Below are 17,701 nucleotides of genomic sequence, written 5' to 3'. Positions count from 1 at the left end.
TGTATCCTATCAATGTTACTTTATCCTATACAAGCCTTTCAAACTCTCTATCCTGTGACGCCGATGCATTTGTCTTGTCCTGTGCCAACACATCACCATTTTAATTAGCACAGCTTAGTAGTGTTTTATTATCTGATGAGGCAAGTTCTCCCTCATTGTACTTCTTTTTCAAATATTTTTTGACTATTCCAACATAGTTATTCTCCCAGATTAGTTTTAGAACTGGCTTGTTAAATTTCATACACACACACGCACACACACCCTTTTGTGATTTTGATTGCCATTATGTTGAATTTATAGAATTCTTTGAGCAGAAATGTTATATTCACCATATCAAGTGCTCTCTCTGTTTACTTCAGGTTTCTCTTACGTCTCAGGACTGATTCTGAGGCCAACTCCACTGCTTACGAGCTCTGTGATCTGGGATGGGGCTCAGCTTCTCTGTGTCCTGGCTCTATCATCTTTGACAGAGAAATACTATTTCCTGTCCTAGAGCTGGTGGAGGATTAAATGAGAGCCAGTGTGTGAAAACACTAGATGGTGAGCTCCTAGTGGGCAGGCATCTGCCTTATGTACCTCTGTGACCCAGGACAGTGAGTTCTTTGAAAAGTCTTGAGGGGAAGATGAGAACACAATCTTTCAGTTTCGGTCAATTCAGGGGGTACAGGGTGAGAATTGGCATGGAGAGAGAGGCAGAGAAGTAACACTTCGATCACAGTGTCAGGTATTTTACATATATCATCTCCTTTGTCCTCAGAACAAGTCTGTGAGGCTGGTACTATCATCCTCTTTCCATAGCTGAGAAAAATGAGACTCAGACAGTGACCTGTCTAGACTCAGATGCAAGGCTCTAATAAGCTGCAACCCACACCCTCTTTCCTGCCTAATTTGGGGAACTGATGGGGGATCCCCTGGTTATAAAGCCAGAGCTGCTAGATGGTCTGCTGCTTCCTTGTCTGAAGTCTAATGAGCCTAGAGTAGACAGCCCCAAGATACTCACATGAGCATTCAGCACTTAGCACCTATTAGATAGGAGATTGTTGAATTAGACTGGGACAAAGTCCAAATATCACAATGTGAATGCTACAGAGATCACAGTAACTGCGAGACAAGTTCAGAGGGAAAAAAAGGCTCTGTGGACTGGAGAAATCAGGGAAGACTTCCAGGTGGAGGTGAGATTGGAACTCAGCCCTGAGAGATGGGGAGGATTTAGACGAACATAAGAGAACAGAACATACCGGAATCAGAGCTAGTACAGCCAAGCAGGTGAGCCCATCTGGCTGGATAGGCAGTGAGTATGAACAGAGAAAGGCATTTCTCCATGGCTGAGGGCTTGGCTAGGCTGGGCAGTGTCTCCAGGCTGGAGCAAAGCTAGGAGGCCAGTAGGCCGTGGACCTGGTATCTTCTAGGCCTGTCTAGCTCTCCACAGTGTCCTAATATTAAGCTTCATTTTCCACATGCAGATCTCATAGCCAGTTGCCAGGGCAGCAAAACACACTAACCAGCTGTAGAAAGTCAGCTGGGAGGGGCAGGAAGGGGCTGCTTTCTTCCCTTTGCCTGCCCACACTGCATCCTGACCCTATCTCTTCACTCTGACTTTGTCTCCTCACTCCATGTATCAGAGTGCATATGTGTGGGTACCTGGGCATGAGCTAGCTGTGTGCTCTTGAGTGCCTCAGCCTCTCTGATCTTAAGATATGTAGTTTCCAGGTATGTACATATTCTGGTGATGGGGTGGTCCATCTTGCTCCCATTGGACATAGGAACAGCCTCATGGTATGGCCACTGTTAACACCTTCATACACTCTGAGAGAAAAAGAGGAACGACCCAGTTCATGCCAGATGCTTTATATTTTGGCTGCCGGGTTGAGTTTGGGGGTTTAAAAATCAAAGCACATTAGTTTGGGTCCTTTGAGGAGCTAGATCTTAAGATGGGATTAGATATGCAAGAGATTTATTTGCAGAAACGTCTCTGAAGGAAAAAAGGAAGTGGCCAGAGGAGGTGTGGAGCTGTCAGTCAGGTCTGACCCCTGTGAGGAAGTGAGGAAAGGGAAGAGGGTTAGATGGGCAGAGTCCCAGACTGCAGCGTAGGTCCAAGGAGCTTTTGGTCAAGCCAATGGAAAGTTCTCAAGCTAAAGCTGTCCCCAGAGGAGGCCTGCATCTCTCAGGAACGGGCCTGTCTTAGTATCCCTGCTGTGCTCAGTGTTCGGTGAGGAGCAGCCCGTGGGAAGTACGGCCTTGGCACCAACACAGGAGCAATTACAACGCCCTTGGTCAATTACATTCCCGCAGTAGGAGATCTAAGTGGCACGTTTTCATGGCTGCCACCCAAACCTTTATTATATACACTTGCTTGATACTAACATTATTTAAACCCAAGGGGGGCCAGGTGTTGAGGTATAAAGATGATGCATTTGGGCAGACCTCACCATGGGGCGCCTCTGCTTACTAACTGTGTGATCACAATCAGGCATTTTACTAACCTGACTTTTAATTTTTCTACAAAACGAGTTGCTAAGAAGATAATATAAGATCTGAAACTCTCTCTTCCCAGCTCCAATGGGAGAAAACTAGATGAAACTGACTGACTGAAGCCTGGGTCAGAGGCCCAAAGGAGGACGCTCTTTCCTTTTCCTAGAGGAGGTTCGAGAGGTTAGAAAACTGAAAAACAAGGAGAGAAAGGAAAGCCCCCCCAAGGCCCACTCATAGTAGATGCCGTATGGTCACTTAAGGGGGAAAGTACAGACTATTCTATACCATCTGGATATTAAGTGCTTCATAATCTCATAAAAACATGTAAGTTGTACAATTATTTAAAAATAACAAGTTTATTCACAAAATTTTTTAGTTAAGAATGCCTTCAGCTGCAAATATCAGAAATTCCAACTACTTGTGTCTTAAGCAGTAAAGTCATTTAACTACCTCACATGACAGGAAGTTGGAAGGTAGGAGAACCCAGGGTTTGTTTAGTTCCAGGGTTCTGGATCCACGTCTCTGCACTTCTCTTGGCCTTTGCCTCGTCACAAGATAGATGCCACAGCTCCAAACATCACACCCTCGCACAATACTCGCCCAAATGAGAGGAAAGGGGAAGGTATTAAAAGGGAACATTAATCTGTCATTTCTTCTTAGAAGGGAGAAAAACCTTTTCCAGAAGCCCCCTGAAGACTAGTCCCTGGTGTCTTGCTGGCAGGAATTAGACCACTCCTTGACCAATCACCAGCAAAGTTATCTCTAGGCACATGGCTGCTTGAACAAGATCAAGGTCTATTAGCAAAGAAGACCACAGTGAATGGCTCTTGAGTAAGCGATGAGAACATCTTCCATAGGAAGAATTTCTAGAAGCAGAACGAATCTTTCTATCCTTCTATGCATAGCTAAGAGGTTTTGCAAGTACGTAAACACATACAGTATAATGAGAACAATAAAAAATAATATACAAGACACAGGAATCAGACTAAGAAAGGAATTCATCCAATCAATGAAGGGTGGGAGTCCAGTGGACAGAGTCCATTATAATGTAGCTGAAAGACTCTTCATCCTAGGGGAGGGAACAAATAGGTCAGAGGAACCCTCACAAACTCTTTGTCTGAACAGAGCACTGAAAGATGAGTAGGAGTTCACTAAGCAAACTGAGTTGAAGATGAACAGACTCAACCCATGAAAAGTTATTTGTGCAGGAAAGGCTCGTTGAGTTCCTACTGTCACAGCCGTTAAAAAAGGAAAGGAATGAGGTCCTGAGCCTCCTGGGGAGGAATGCAGGGACACTGGTTGGCCGGGCTGGATGCAGAAAGTCTTCATGAAAGAGGCAAGTTTAGAGATGACAGCATATAACTCCGGGAGCACTGGGACCCCCAGGGTAGGCACAGAAAGGGACTGTGTCAGGGCCATGTTGATGTGATCTGTCTAGACCATGGAGAGTTGGGAAGACCATGGGCCTGCATGGAGTATAGAAGCTCAACTAGCCCCATATGGCCAGTTTCGAATGTCCCTCTCTGTCTCTGTGTATCCTGTTCTACCTGGAATGCCCTTCTACATCCCCCCTTCCTGGCAAACACCTTCCTAACTTTAAAGACTGTTCAAATGTGGCTTTCTCGGAGAAGCCTTCTTCAGAACAGAGACATAGCATATCAAGTACACCATTGCCTTCATGCAATCGCCACCTTCTATGTAACTGACATGATTTCAGGTCTGTGTACCTACTAGCCGGTGCACTCCTCCAGGCCATTATCAACTTGACTTTCAGGAAGACTCATCCGCCCCGTGAACCTGTAACTGGCAGAGCCCCCAGACAAAAATAGAGGTTCAAGTGGGAATGAGGGAGTCTGAGAATGAACGAATGGGTCTGTGAATGGAGAGAGCCCTCCATGGTAAGCAAGTACTCCTGGTAAGTGTCACCATCAACACTCCAGTGTGAGCACCAGTGACCAGATCCAGGTGCTAGTCCCCTCCCTGTGTAGTTACCTCAGTATGTATCCTGGGGAGCAGGTGCCAACTAGGTTTGATGCTCACACACGACAGGTGCTAGAGAATGGAAGGGAGTATTGAGAAAGGTAACCACCGCCTGAGAGAAAAGAAGCAAAGCAGGAACTCAAACAAGATTCTGAAATTAGCCCTTTCTAAAATCTTTCTGCACCAAGCACTGGGAACCAAGATGAAAAGCACAAATCCTGAGTTTAAGAACTGAGGCACTCTCTAAGGAAAGTTGGACATTTCCACATAAGGCAACAAACTTAGGAGAAGAGAATGAAACTACCCTGATGCATAAAACAGCCCAAAAAGACTCAGAGATTACTTGTTAGTTATGCAGAAAGCTCCCAAGAGAACTAAAATGATAATGGTCATGCCAAAGAAAGTGGAAATCAGGCCAGGATATAAAGGAAGGGTACGAATGAAAAAAAGAAAACAAAAGGCTATGAAGATAAAATCAGAAGAGTGGTTTAGAAGAAGAAATGAGGTATAACTTGCACAAGGAGGCGAAGAATGAGAAAAACATTTTCTTGCTCTAACAGGCCAGCGAAAGGGGATAAGGAGATTGCTGGCTCGTTTTTGAGTTGGGGAAAGAAAGCCTATAAAGCAATGACACTAAAAAAGCAGAGGCTTTGAATTTTTTTCTTAGCCTAAAAAGGTCAGCTGTGATCTGAAAACTGAAAAGAGGCACTGCATGGGATCATGAGAAGGCAGGAAGCCAGGAGGGAATGAGGAAAGAACTTGTGTATTCACATCCATAGGCTCTGATGACTTACATGCTTAGGTACTTAAGGAATTGGCCCAAGGTGGAGTCAGATCACTAGCTCTGACTCCGAGGGGATTTATAAAGAACTGGTGAGGGGCCTGGAGACCAGAGGGAGACCAGACAGCCTGTCCCTGCCTTTCTTTAAACCTGGGGGAAAGCAGATGCTTCTGAAAGTGCCGGACCCATCAGCCGAGCTGCTATATGATAGAAAACTATTGGGACACGTCGTCAAAAAATCAATCTGCAAACACTAGGTCATAAGGAATTAGGTAATAACCAGCACTGCTTTCCAAAGAACACATTCTGTCAGAGTAATCCAATTTCCTTCCAGGACAGAATGATGGGCCTGGTAAATCAAGAACGGCAAGAGACATGTAATTGTCCTTAGCTTAAAGAGCAAGGCATTTAACTTCATGTTCCATGAGAAGTCTCAAAAGAAAAATGGAGGAATCGGGGTTTATAGTTGGCCTTTCTGGGGTTGAGCAAAAGAAAAGAGGTTGAAGGGTCAACCCAAATGCAATTCTTTGTGTTCTACGTAGCATGGATGGAACAAAATGGGCAGTGGTAGGGGTGGGCAGGGTAACCGTGCTGGTGGTGGCAGCAGACCAAAGTATTGGGGAAGGCGAGAGGGGTAGTGGCGGTGGTGATGCTAATGGTGGAGACGGTACTGGTGATGAAGGCAGTGATACCAGTGGAGGTGGTGATGATGGTGGTGGAGGTGGTAGTGGTGATGGGTGTAGTGATGGCTGTGGAGATGGAGATCATGGTTGAAATGGAGATGTAAATGCGAATAGTGGTGGAGTTGGTGGCGATAGTGGAGATGATGCTGTGAGTGTGATGGAGATATTAATAAAGGTGGTGGTGGTGATAGTGGTGGAGATGATGGTAACAATGGTGGTAGAAATGCAATGATGGTGGCAGAAATAGAAATGACGACAGTGTTGGTGGTCATGGTAGCAGCAACCAAACCTAGATTGGACATTGTTTCACAGTCATTGTTTTGGGCATCTATGATTGATTCCCATACTAGCCTGTTCTTTCTACATCTTTTCTGGGAGAACTGAACACCAGACTCCAGGCATTTTGGTACCAGCCTCATTTTGACTGCCTCACCATATCCTGTTAGTCCTGAGGCAATGAGCCCCCTCTTTTCCCAGACAAGGTGGGAAGCTGCGAATCTCAACAGGCCTGTGGGATAGGAGGATTTCCTCCCGTCTAAAGGGGTAGGCACAGCCTGAGTGTTCCCCAGCCAAGGAGAGAAAAAGGTTCCCAGGGCCAAGTGGAGGCAGGCTGTCCATGCTCAGGACTGGAACCTACAGCCCACCCCAACCCCACCCCACCCCCATTAACTGATGGCTATTGGAGCTCCCACAACTTAGGAAGTTGTGCAGGTTGCACTCTGAAGAGGCGTCTTGTTAGTTCTGGCCTTCACACCTCTCTTCAGCCTGAGTTCTATTACCCCAGCTCAAGGACTAGGGGCTGGGAAGGGTGGACTAAAGACCTCCTTCCACCTTGGGTTATGCCAGGATCGGGCTGTTTTATTGAATGGAAATAAGGAGTTCATAGTGGGCTTCATGGAGTGTGTGGTAAAAGAGGAGCTTGTCAATTTGGGCAGGACTCTCTGAAAACATCCCTGAGACTGGGAACTCAGCTCCAGATTGAAAAAATTCTTGCCTACCTCCTTGCTATCTATATAGACTCAACTGGCTGTGTGACCTTGGAGAAGTGCATAAAATTGGGGCTTCATGATATACTCCGAAGAGTTGGACGAGATGGCCTCTGAGATCTTTCAGCTTTGGGTTTAGTCCCCTGAATGTACTTCAGCTCTGACTGTCCACAAGCCCACCCCACCCATCCTCTCTGTCTGGAGAGCCACATCTCTTACCCACTGTGGCTCTGGGTCAAGGCCCATCTCGAAGCCAATTCTGCCACAAAGCCCATTTGCACTTGGCAGGCAGAAGTGACCTCTTCCTCCACTAGACCCCATAGCCTTTGTCTACCCTCTGCCTTGAACTGTCAGAGAGTAGGGGCCAGGCTCGGCACCTGCACCAGCTTCTGTGGGCCCCACAGGCTTGAACTTCATTCACCTATTCCTCTTGGCAACCAGCACAGGCTTGGCAGAGAGGATGCTGCAAAAGTGGTGAAGAGTAAGTGAATTTTACACCTGAAGAAACTGAGGCCCAGAGTGATCAAGTGGCCAAGACTAGAATCCAAATCTCTGGACCCCTGTCTAATCTTGCTTAGTCTCCCAAACCCGTGTATGAACAGACTTCTCAAAAAGAAAAGCAATTCTCGGAGATCCTGTCTGTGAGTTTCCAACAGATCACAGACCCATGTTTATGCAACACCAACGTAAGGCACTGAAGTTCTAGTCTATGAAAATGGTCAACTGCAAAGAGTTCTGACTTTATAACTGCTGAAATATTTTAATATCGATAAAATCCAAATTTTAAGAGAACTTGGGAACTCTGTGGATGAATACCCTAGTTTGAGAAACACTGTCCTAGCTAACGAATTCACAGGAAGGTGTGAATGATTGCTATATCCTTTTACTGTGCCATAGGTCTCAAGGTAATTTGCATTTTCACATGTACCCTTGGAAAGGACAATGGGTAACTTATCAGGTGGCCCTATAACATGAAATGGTAGTCCTCAGGTCACCCAGGATGGTGGGAGGCTCTTGGAACTCTTCAAAAGAAGCTCTGTCAAGGACACCAACTCATGCTTTACTTAGGTCGAGGGTGAACACATGTGTATAGGGAAGTGGGGCAGAGAGGAAATGCAAGAATGGCTTCCCCAGATTCCCCTTCCAAACTGTCACTCTGCTTCCCAGTCGGCCCTGCTAATGAGTGGGGCTCTCCCCAGCACTGCATACAGCCCAAGCCCCCCACATATATACATATAGATCCTCCTCTAGGCTGCACTCACATGCCCTCACTCTGCAGAGATGAGGCAAAGCATTCAATCCCCAGAGAAGACCAGGAGCCTAGGAGTGTGCCTCGTTCTGAGACTTGCTATGTAACCTGGGCGTGTACCCTCTCTGCACCTCCCTTTCTCCACCGATAATAAGAGATTCATGTTAGATGGTTTCAGAGCTCCCTTCTAGCCCCGCCCAGTCTGTTTTTGTATCATTTCTCCTTTCCTTATGTTGTGAAAGGCCCTGTGACGATGTGGAAGGGGCAGGGGCTTTTGATTCACATAGATCTGAGTGCAAATTTTAACTCAAATTCTTTTTAACCTGGTAATCTTAGCCAACGTGCTCAGCCTCTCTGAACTTTACTTTTCTCATCTTTAAATTAAGGATAACACCTTCTATTACATAGACTTGTTTTAAGCATTAGAAAAATTTTAAAAAATAGTGTACCTGCTCTGCTCTCAATTAATGGCAGTTATCATATTGGCTAAGGAAGGCTGTGAAAAGCCATGTGTGTATGTGGGGCTGGGGCCGGGGAGTTGAAGCATGAACTCTGAAGCCCCATTGCCTGAGTTTGAATCCCAGCATAGCTACTTTCTAGCTGTGTGATGTTGGGTGAGCAACTTAACTCTATGCCTCCATGTCCCCATCTGTGAAATGGGGATAATAATTACACATATCTCATATAGTCGTTGCAAGGATTAAATTATTCAATAAACTGAAGCATTCAGAGCAATGTCTTATATAATAAGCACTCAGAAAATGGATGGTGGGGTGCCGCTACCACTCTTCATGTACTCCCACCCTCACCTTTGCTAAGCTAAGATTCTGGAGTCCCACTCTTGTCCCATCATTCACCTCTCCGGCCTATGGCCTCCCAGTTTTCATTTAGCATCCAAAGCCTGGTGACCTTCATCTTCCCTGGCTCTTTTAGGAAGCTGAACTCATTCCTGTGCCCTCCCTTAAACCTACCGTCCTCTGCTACATGCAGCCTGTTAGTTTATTCCTGTAACTCCTGTGGAGCCAGGCTTTTCCCGGTAGGTATCTATCTTGCTGCTGGCCAAGAGACCCTAGGTAGCCAGCCCTCACGCTGAGCCCCAGGGGGGATCCTATCTACTTGGGAACATAGGAATATGCTCAGAGACCAGAATTCTGCTGCCTCCCTTATCAAGGTCCTGATAGCATTAAATGACATTCTTCCTCAGAGCTGCCTTAAATCTCTGCTAATCATTCTTAAGCTGTTCTTCAGGTCTTCACAAACAATGCTTTCTTTAGCTAATGGGACTTGGCTGAGCTGTAGAGGCTCAGGGTAATAGAAATGAAAACGAAAGTGAAAATCATTTTTGCTCACTAGAGTGGCAAATATGTGTATATTATGATACCCAGTGGCAAGGATGTGAAAGAATGATCATACTCATACTTAGATGGAAAGAGTATAAACTGATATAGCCTCTTTGGAGGGAAGTTTAGTTCTATCTATAAGAACTTAAAACAAGCATACCTTTGACCCACTGATGCCACTTCTAGGCATCTATCCTATAGTATCTATTTGCACAAAGATACTCTTACAAAAATGGTAGCGTACTAAAGCACTGTTTGTGACAGCAAAATTCTGGAGACAATATAAATGTTCACTGGTAGGGGGATAGATTAACAATAAGTAGAATATTTATACAAAGGAGTACTACACAACTTTAAAAAATTAAATGCACACACATGGAAATAGTAAGAGAAAAATGGCACGTTACAGAACAACATGTATGGTTTGATCTCATTTAGAAAATAAAAAAGCCCACCCTTTCCCCCTCCTCTCACTGAGTAGAGGCTTCCTGCTAAGTTCAGGCTGGATCTAGACAACCTGCACAGGGTTGAAAACTCAGCCCCTTCCTTCCAACCAAATGGGTCAGTGCCCCAGGATGGCCATACCTGGGGAAGGAAATACCACTGAGGTCCTAGGGTCAGGATTCTTACACAGCGGAACACAATGGAAGCTGTTTCAAGGCAGACAAACCTGGATTCAAATCGCACCTTCATCTCTTACCAGATGAGTGGCCTTGGGCAAGGTTCCTCATCACTTTGAGCCTTCATTTCTCCATCTATAAAATGGGATTAAAAACACCTACTACACTGTGTGGTGGGAATTAAATGAGACAATGTATAAACAATCTCAGTAAATGCCAGCCTTCTCCTATCCTTCAAAGGTTTCTTTTACTTTGCTTTCAAATTCCTGTAATCCATCCTCAGCCGCATCCCTGCCGGTCAGCCCCTCCATCTTCCCTATTCTACTGATGTGGTCTCCATAGTGAATTCTCCCCAGGTCCACTCTCATTCTTCACTCAGTGGCTATACTGAGGCCTCATCCAACACTGAGATGAGCTGTACAAGGCCAGTGAAGACTGCCCCCCGCACCTACGCCACCATACCCCCCCACCCCCCACCGGCCTGGCCTTCAAAATGTCCTCTCCTCTCCCTACCCATCACCTCAAAGTGTTTCCTGTTCTTTCCCACCTGTGCCCAAGCTCCCACCCCGCCTAACCTTCTTCAGGACACGACCATATCAGTCATCTCCCCTTTCTCTCCGTGGCATCTTCAACCCATCCCTCCCCGCCACCCCAATCTTACGATGAAGCTCAGGTGAGCCACCCCCTCCATAAAACACTCACTCTCTTACCAGACTCGTCGCCCTCCCCCCATCTCCCATCTTCTTTTACTACCCTGCTGCCTTCTCCTGTCATCAACCCCGGGACTTTTGTTCAGCTTTCTTCCCCCGCCCCCTCATTTTGACCTCCGGGCAACAGTGGAGATAGTCACAGGCCCGTGGAAACGTGCTCCTGGCTTCTGCCACCTTGAGCGCTTTGCATCTGACAGGATTCTGCCCTGACACACACATCCTCCTCAAGCCTCCTGCAGTCGGCCTCCAATCCATTCTGAGAGAGCAACCTAAGGGCCAGACTTCCATCTCTTTGCTGACAGAGTGACTGAGTTTGGGAAGAAATTTGACCTGTGTTCTCTTTTTCAGAGGTGAAAACTGAAGCTGAATAACGTCTTCCATGTAACTTCCCCAAGGCCACAGGGCGGGTGAGCAGTGGAGCCGGGTTGCCTTTTATCAGGGAATCAAGTGCTTCCGGAAGTTTCTGGCTCTCCGGAACTTCTTCCCTTCTACTCTACACCCTTTCTCGGCCCTAAAAAAGACCGGCCAGGTGCATATTAGCATAAAAAGGCCCTAATTAGTCTCCGTTTCCGCCCGAGTGGGTCAGACCCCACTGCCTGGGTCCCAGCCTCTGGCCCCAGCACCCTCATCCCATCCTTCCCACCGCCCAGGGATCTCCCAGCACCTGCCCAGAGAGAGGGCGGGAAGCGTCTGCTGAGGCCAGGCCCCTGCCCCACCCTGGCTGGGCCCCGCCCGGGACGCCCTCCTCTGGCCCTTCACCGCCCGCTGTCAGGCGCACGCGGCGCGCGCCTCCGGAGCGTGGGAGGGTTTGATTGACCTTGGCAAGAGACAGCAGAGCCCTCAAAGGCTTCGGTCCCTCGCGGCCTCCCGGCGCCGGGCTCCAGTTTCTGCTTCCACCATCTCGGTTTCTCGCCCCGCCAGGGCTCAGGGGAGGGGTGCTGGGAGGAGTCCCGTCCGACCCCCGGCTGCAGCGCTCGGCTGCCGGAGACGCGATCTGATGAGAATGTCTTCCTGCAAATTAAGCCTTCTCAGGACTCTCCATCCGGTGCCGGCAGCGAGCCGGCGCGCGGGGAGCTAGTCCTGGGGGGCCGGGCGCAGCAGCAGCAAAGGCTCAGCACCCCACCCTCCATCCCTGACCCCTCCCGCCTGCACCGAGAGTCAGCCGGCTCGGCGTTGACTACCGCTACCACATACCGCTGCCTCCCAGAAAGGGCGCCAGTCGTGCCCCTTCTCTGCCCCGCTCGTACTGCCGAAGGGATCCGACAACATCTCCCTCTTCCACCCTTTACCCGCGGGAAGACACCCTCCTGAGCTCCAGAGGCGAGACCCCTAGGGTCCAGTCCTGCTTCTGCCTTGTGATAGCTGTGTTACTTGCACGATTGCTTTTACGTTTCCCCGGTGTGAAAGCAGGGCAACGGTACCCTTTTCGTTTGCTTCTCGTGAGGATTCACAGTCATGTATGCGAAGCACCCGCCACAGTGCACTGTGAGCCTAGGGTCCTAGCCAGCATCAGTACAAGGGCTTCAGGAACTCTGGGACCTCCTTCCACCCCCATTGTTTGCAAATGTTGTTACCTACCTGCATTTTTTCCGTGAAAGGCATTTCTGAAGTTTTCACTTTTATAGAGGAGTCTGCAAAGGGTGCGAGAGTTTTCAAGTGTATTTGGAAGAGGAAATGATAGAATTTTGGAACACAGTGCTATCCTGGAAAAGTCACAGACTCAGGTTTTTTTCAACCTGAAGGAAAACAAAAGCAAACGCCCTAATGAAAGAACTTCACCTTCCATTAACTGTGCCTTAAAGGCAATAACTATTATTATCTCCATTTTATAGATGAGGGTACTGAGGCTCAAGCAATTCTCCCAGGATTACAGAATTGTTTTAAAAACAGTTTCAACTTGAACACAGCTCTTCTCATTCCAAATCCTATACTCTTTTTTGCTACTCTACATTGCACTGCCTTTGGACATGACTAGTTTACACTATTTATAGTTTCTGCACTTATCACTTTTTTTCTTAGTATTGGTGAATTAAAAAAAAAAACATCAGCCTGTTTTAACTGTGCTGAAGGAAGACAAAGAGGAAAGTATGTGTCTGCATACTTGGTTCAAAATACCAGGCAGGGCGTTGGGGAGGGTGGAATGGCGGGGAAGATGAGATTCCAGGAGCTGGGGTGTCAGGACTTTTAGGGGAGCCCCTGGGGATCCCCTCTGGCTCTAACCATGAAGAACTGGTGCCTTAAACACAGCTCTCCCACACTTTCCCCACTGGGGATGAGAGCCATCTGCAAGGGCCCAGCCCCAGGCCTATCTAGTTCCGTGGTGGGAAGGCCTCTTGGCCAGAGGTGGCCCCGCATTAGGCCTGCTCCCCTTGGGGGTATCTGCCTGGCAGCCAGGGCAGGACTCACCTCTAGCAGGACAGACAGAGGCATTCAGAGGTTGAGACAGGGAAAGACAAAGGTGAGGAGGAAGCACTAGAATGAGAGGGAGAGACAGGAACCCAGAGTGGGAACAAGGAAGCTATTCAGAGAGAGAGGGGAGGCCGCTGGGGAGAGAGAGAGGACAGAGAACGAGGAGAGAAAAGAGAGACAGACAGACAGGCAAGGGGTGGTGGGCAAGAGAGGGAGGAGACAGAAAGCGGAGGGGGAGAGAGAGTGGAGTGAGACAGATGGGCAGGAGAGACAAAGGAGAGAGTGAAGCGCAAAGGAAGAAAGCAGGGAAGGAGGGGAGAGGGAGAGGCCACAACAAAGTAAAGAGGAGAGGAGGAGAAAGAAGGAGAGTAGAAGAAGGGAGGGAAGGAGAGAGAGCCGAGAGGACCAGGGGGAGCTGGGAGAGGGAGAGGGGGAGAGTGAACGCGACGAGGAGGGCCGCGGGGCCGGCGGGTGGGACTGTGTGCTAAGTCTTTTCTTTCGCTCTTTTGGGGTGGGCGGCGGATCTCCGCCGAGATAACCCAGCCAAGCCCCCTGCCCCGAGTCCCAGCGAGGGGCCGCAGCTGTATAAATACCGGGGGTGGGGGAGCGGGGCTGCTGCCTAGGGGTCAGCGACACCGGAGAAGGCTTTGCTGTCATTAGCTAATTGAGCCCCAGATGTTAAGAAAAGGTTACGTCCTCCTCCGGAGAGTTTTTCTTTTTAAACACTTTACACAGATTCCTCGGCCAAAACGGCCGGGAGGCGCCCGGGCCGGCACCCACCCCCGCCCGCGGCCCTCCCTTCCCGCCCCGCCTCTCACCCCCACCCGGGGCCCCAGACCAGGGGGCTCCCCAAAGCCGCCAGCCGCGGCTGCTGCTCCTGTAATCCAAGTGGCCTGCCCGGAGGCGCGGCGGGCAAGAGCCGCAGAGACCACCGGCGGTGGAGCCAGCCCCCAGCCCGGGCCGCCGACTGGGAGGTCAGCCCGGAGGGAGGGCGGCGGGGAGCGGCAGATCCCGGGGAGAGAGACTCTCGGGCTTTTAATCCTCCTGAAGGTTGCAGATCAAAGACGCTTGTTCAGAGGCACAGGCGATGCGGGTGGGGTCGGAGACGCTGGCTAGCTCGGGCCGAAGCTTTCCCAGTTGCTCAGGGGGCTACGGCTCCCTGTCCAAGGCCCCCAGGCTGGGCTGCGGGGTGAGGACCACAAGCTCGCGGGAAAGTCGCCCAAGCGCCCCAACAGGGCCTTCATGGAACTGTCCCCTCCCTGGGGATTGAGGGAAGAGTATTTGTCCTTACCACCCCAGATAACGCCAGCTAGAATGCCAGGCACTTGACATATTCTTTTATTTCATCTTTATAGCAGTCTAATGGGTTTTGTAAATTATTATTACTAGTTCATAAATGAAGAAACAGGCTTCCCCAAGGACACCCACTGTTAGAAAGTGGCAGAGTTAGAATTCCACAGGGCTCAAGGTCATGTCCTGCCCTTTCCACCTCACTACTGTCCTCTGGCCCCTCTATACCCTCCCCTCTTCTCTCCTGTCCTCTTCCTCTGTCTTCCAGGGCTCCTTCAGCCCCACATGAATGGAGCCACCCACCCGTGGCCCTGGCAAGTGGGGTGCGAGTGTGGGGGAAATGTGGTGCCAAGGGTGTGGCCAATGAGGCAACAGCTACAGGCTAAATGCAGGGATGGGGCTGGGCAAGCATGTGCCTGGGTTGAATCTGAGCTGAAAGAATGTTCATGTCGCCCCTGCCCCAGAGGTGGGGCTCACTGCTCAGAATAGAACCAAGCAAGTCAGAGCTGGAAGGGGTGTTCTAGATGATCTGACCCAACCCTCTTGTTTGACAGATGTAACTGAGCTCCAGAGAGGTGATGGATCCTACCCAAGATCACCCTAGACGGTGGCAGAGCATGAATGAAAGCCCAGGCCTTCACTGAATGTCTACTAGGTGTCCCGCACTAGAATTGCTCTGCCCACATGATCTTGTTTAACCCTTCAGAGAACTCTACAAGGTGGAGATTAGCATCCTCCATCCTAGAAGTGAGAAAACTGAGGCTTAGAGAAGCTAAGTGTGCCCAAGGCCTCCCAGCTAGTAGGTGGTGGTCGAGCTGGTTTTGAACCTAGATCTTCCTAATAATTTCCTTTTCCACCGCCCCAGAATATCAAGGCTAAGGAGAAGAGATTAAGGGATGGAGAGAGTGTGATACGTTCAATAGCTCTAGAGACAAAGAGGAAGGAGAAATAGGCTGAGAAATGTCCCATTCTGCAACTTTAGTCTAGATCAGCTCTCCGTGGCCTTTCTGAAGTGTCCCATATACTGAGGTCCTTCCTGAATTCCCTTTTGAGAGTTGTGGGGGTGGGGGAGGAAAGTTGGCTGTTGGCCCTTCTGGGCTGTGAGGCTCTGGAGATGTAAGAGAGGCCTTAATCCACAGGATCCCTCTAATTTCCTACCTGGGAGGAGGCTGCAGTTCAGCTCCAGGCAGTTGAAGAGGCTCTACAGCTTAGGCGCCCCATCCCAGAGCTGCTCAGGGGGCACCAACCCAGCTCCATTGATAGACTCCAAAAGCTTCATCCTCATCATATCGCTCCTGCTCCCCAACCTTCTGGTCCTGCCCTACCTCTTCTTTGTTTCTCACTGTCTCCATTTTAGTCATTCATTCATAAATACTTTTCATAAAAATTCCTAAAGTACCTACTATGTGTCAACACTGTGTCAAGGCACTGGGGATATAGCAGAAAGCAGACTGCCCTTTTGGAGCTTGCATTCTAGCAGCAGAGCAAAATTAACCAAGTAGATATGTGCTTTAAGAAGTTACAACAATAAGAAGTCTGTATGTATGGGATGATTACTGAAACAATAGAGGCTAAAAATTATTATTACTAATAATTACCCAAACAAGAGGACTGAGGGCAGCTCCTCATTTGTGATCATGCCCACACACCACCTGCAATTCTAGTGTGCATCTCCCATCCTTCCCCAACAGTGATCATCCTGTCTGCCCCAAGGGCCCAGCTGATATGGGCAGCAGTGAGGTGATTAGATGGTGGCCCCAGTGCGAACAGTGTTCTATGCTACACAGCTCAGGATTGGGGGTGGGGGATCCAGAGGTGGTGAGGAGGCTAAAAGATAGGGTGCTCGCCCAGATCAGGACTGTGGGAGTACTGGAGGAGGGGTGGGCTGGGTCTAGAAGAGGATGTTTGAGCCTCTGGCAGAAACCCCGCTTCCCCTGCTCTACTTTCCGATCAGATCCCGCCCCACACACTCACACATGCACTCTCCATGACTCTTTAGGAAAAGGCTAGACCAGCCCGTGAAAAGTGTAGCAGAGCTGGACAGGCCCTGCTTTGAGGTCAGACAGCCTTGGGCACTTCAGCCAGTTCCTGACTATGTGACCTTAGGCAAGGCTCTTGGTATCCCTGAGCCTCCTGCCCCCTCCCTGTTTTCTGAGAATACAAGCTGTCACCATGTATGGCTGTGAGGATTTGATGAGCTCATGTATGGAAAGCACCGAATACAGTACCTTACCTAACCTAACCTTACCTAACCCATAAACGGCAGCTGTCACTCTGATTATATAACACAATTATTGATATATAATTATAATAAAAGCAACCTCACTCATGCTCTCTGGGCTCCCACTTGGTTTCCTGACCCTCTCTGGGAGGTCATTCACATGGTCGACCTCCCGTGAGAAGGAGTTTTGTGGGTCTGCGAAAATCATCTCTGCAACACAAAAACCTTTTGAGATCAAGGCCAGACACACAGTAGGTGCTCAGCATTGACTTGGGTAGTTGGAGAGAGAGGGTCTGGGAGACCTCCATGTGTGCTGCTGGGAGTAGGCACAGTGCCTCCTGGCTTTGAACTCTAGGTTCTCTGAGCACAAGACTGGCTGCCCTACCGTACTGTATAGGGCCCAGCTCTACGCTCTTCACAGGCTGAAGGGCAGGGTTGGAAAGGTCTGGCTAGTTGAGCCTTCCCAGACAGCCGGGCAGTCACAGCCACAGCCACCGACTCTGATTCAGCTGCTGCAGGCCACAGAGCACACCTGGAACCCATTAGGTCTGGCCAGAAACTTGTTCCCTCTCAGCATAAGTAGAGTGGAGGGTTTGTTTTGACTACTTTAAATTGTGCAGATTTTAGGGCCTGACAATTGGAAGCCCCCAATGCCCTAATGGGCAAACAGACCAAAAGACAGAGGGCTGAGGCAGCAGAAAGAGAGTCCAGTCTTATTCCGGTTCCTCGTCATTGACTCTGCTTAGCCGGGCCTCTGATAATGATAATCACATCCATGATCCGTGGAGTGCATACTGTGGACATGATGCTTACTCATGTGCCTTATCTTCCCAGCAACCATGCAAGGTAGAAATTAGAGTCTTTGACTTCTAGATGAGAAGGGCCAGTGACTTGCCCAAGGTCTCCGGGCTAGTAAGCAGCAAGTCTGGATTCCATACTAGACTTATCTGACACTAAGGC

Source organism: Pteropus alecto, unplaced genomic scaffold (assembly GCF_000325575.1).
Source record: "Pteropus alecto unplaced genomic scaffold, ASM32557v1 scaffold88, whole genome shotgun sequence".
Classification (NCBI taxonomy): domain Eukaryota; kingdom Metazoa; phylum Chordata; class Mammalia; order Chiroptera; family Pteropodidae; genus Pteropus; species Pteropus alecto.
This window is presented reverse-complemented; position numbering follows the sequence as displayed.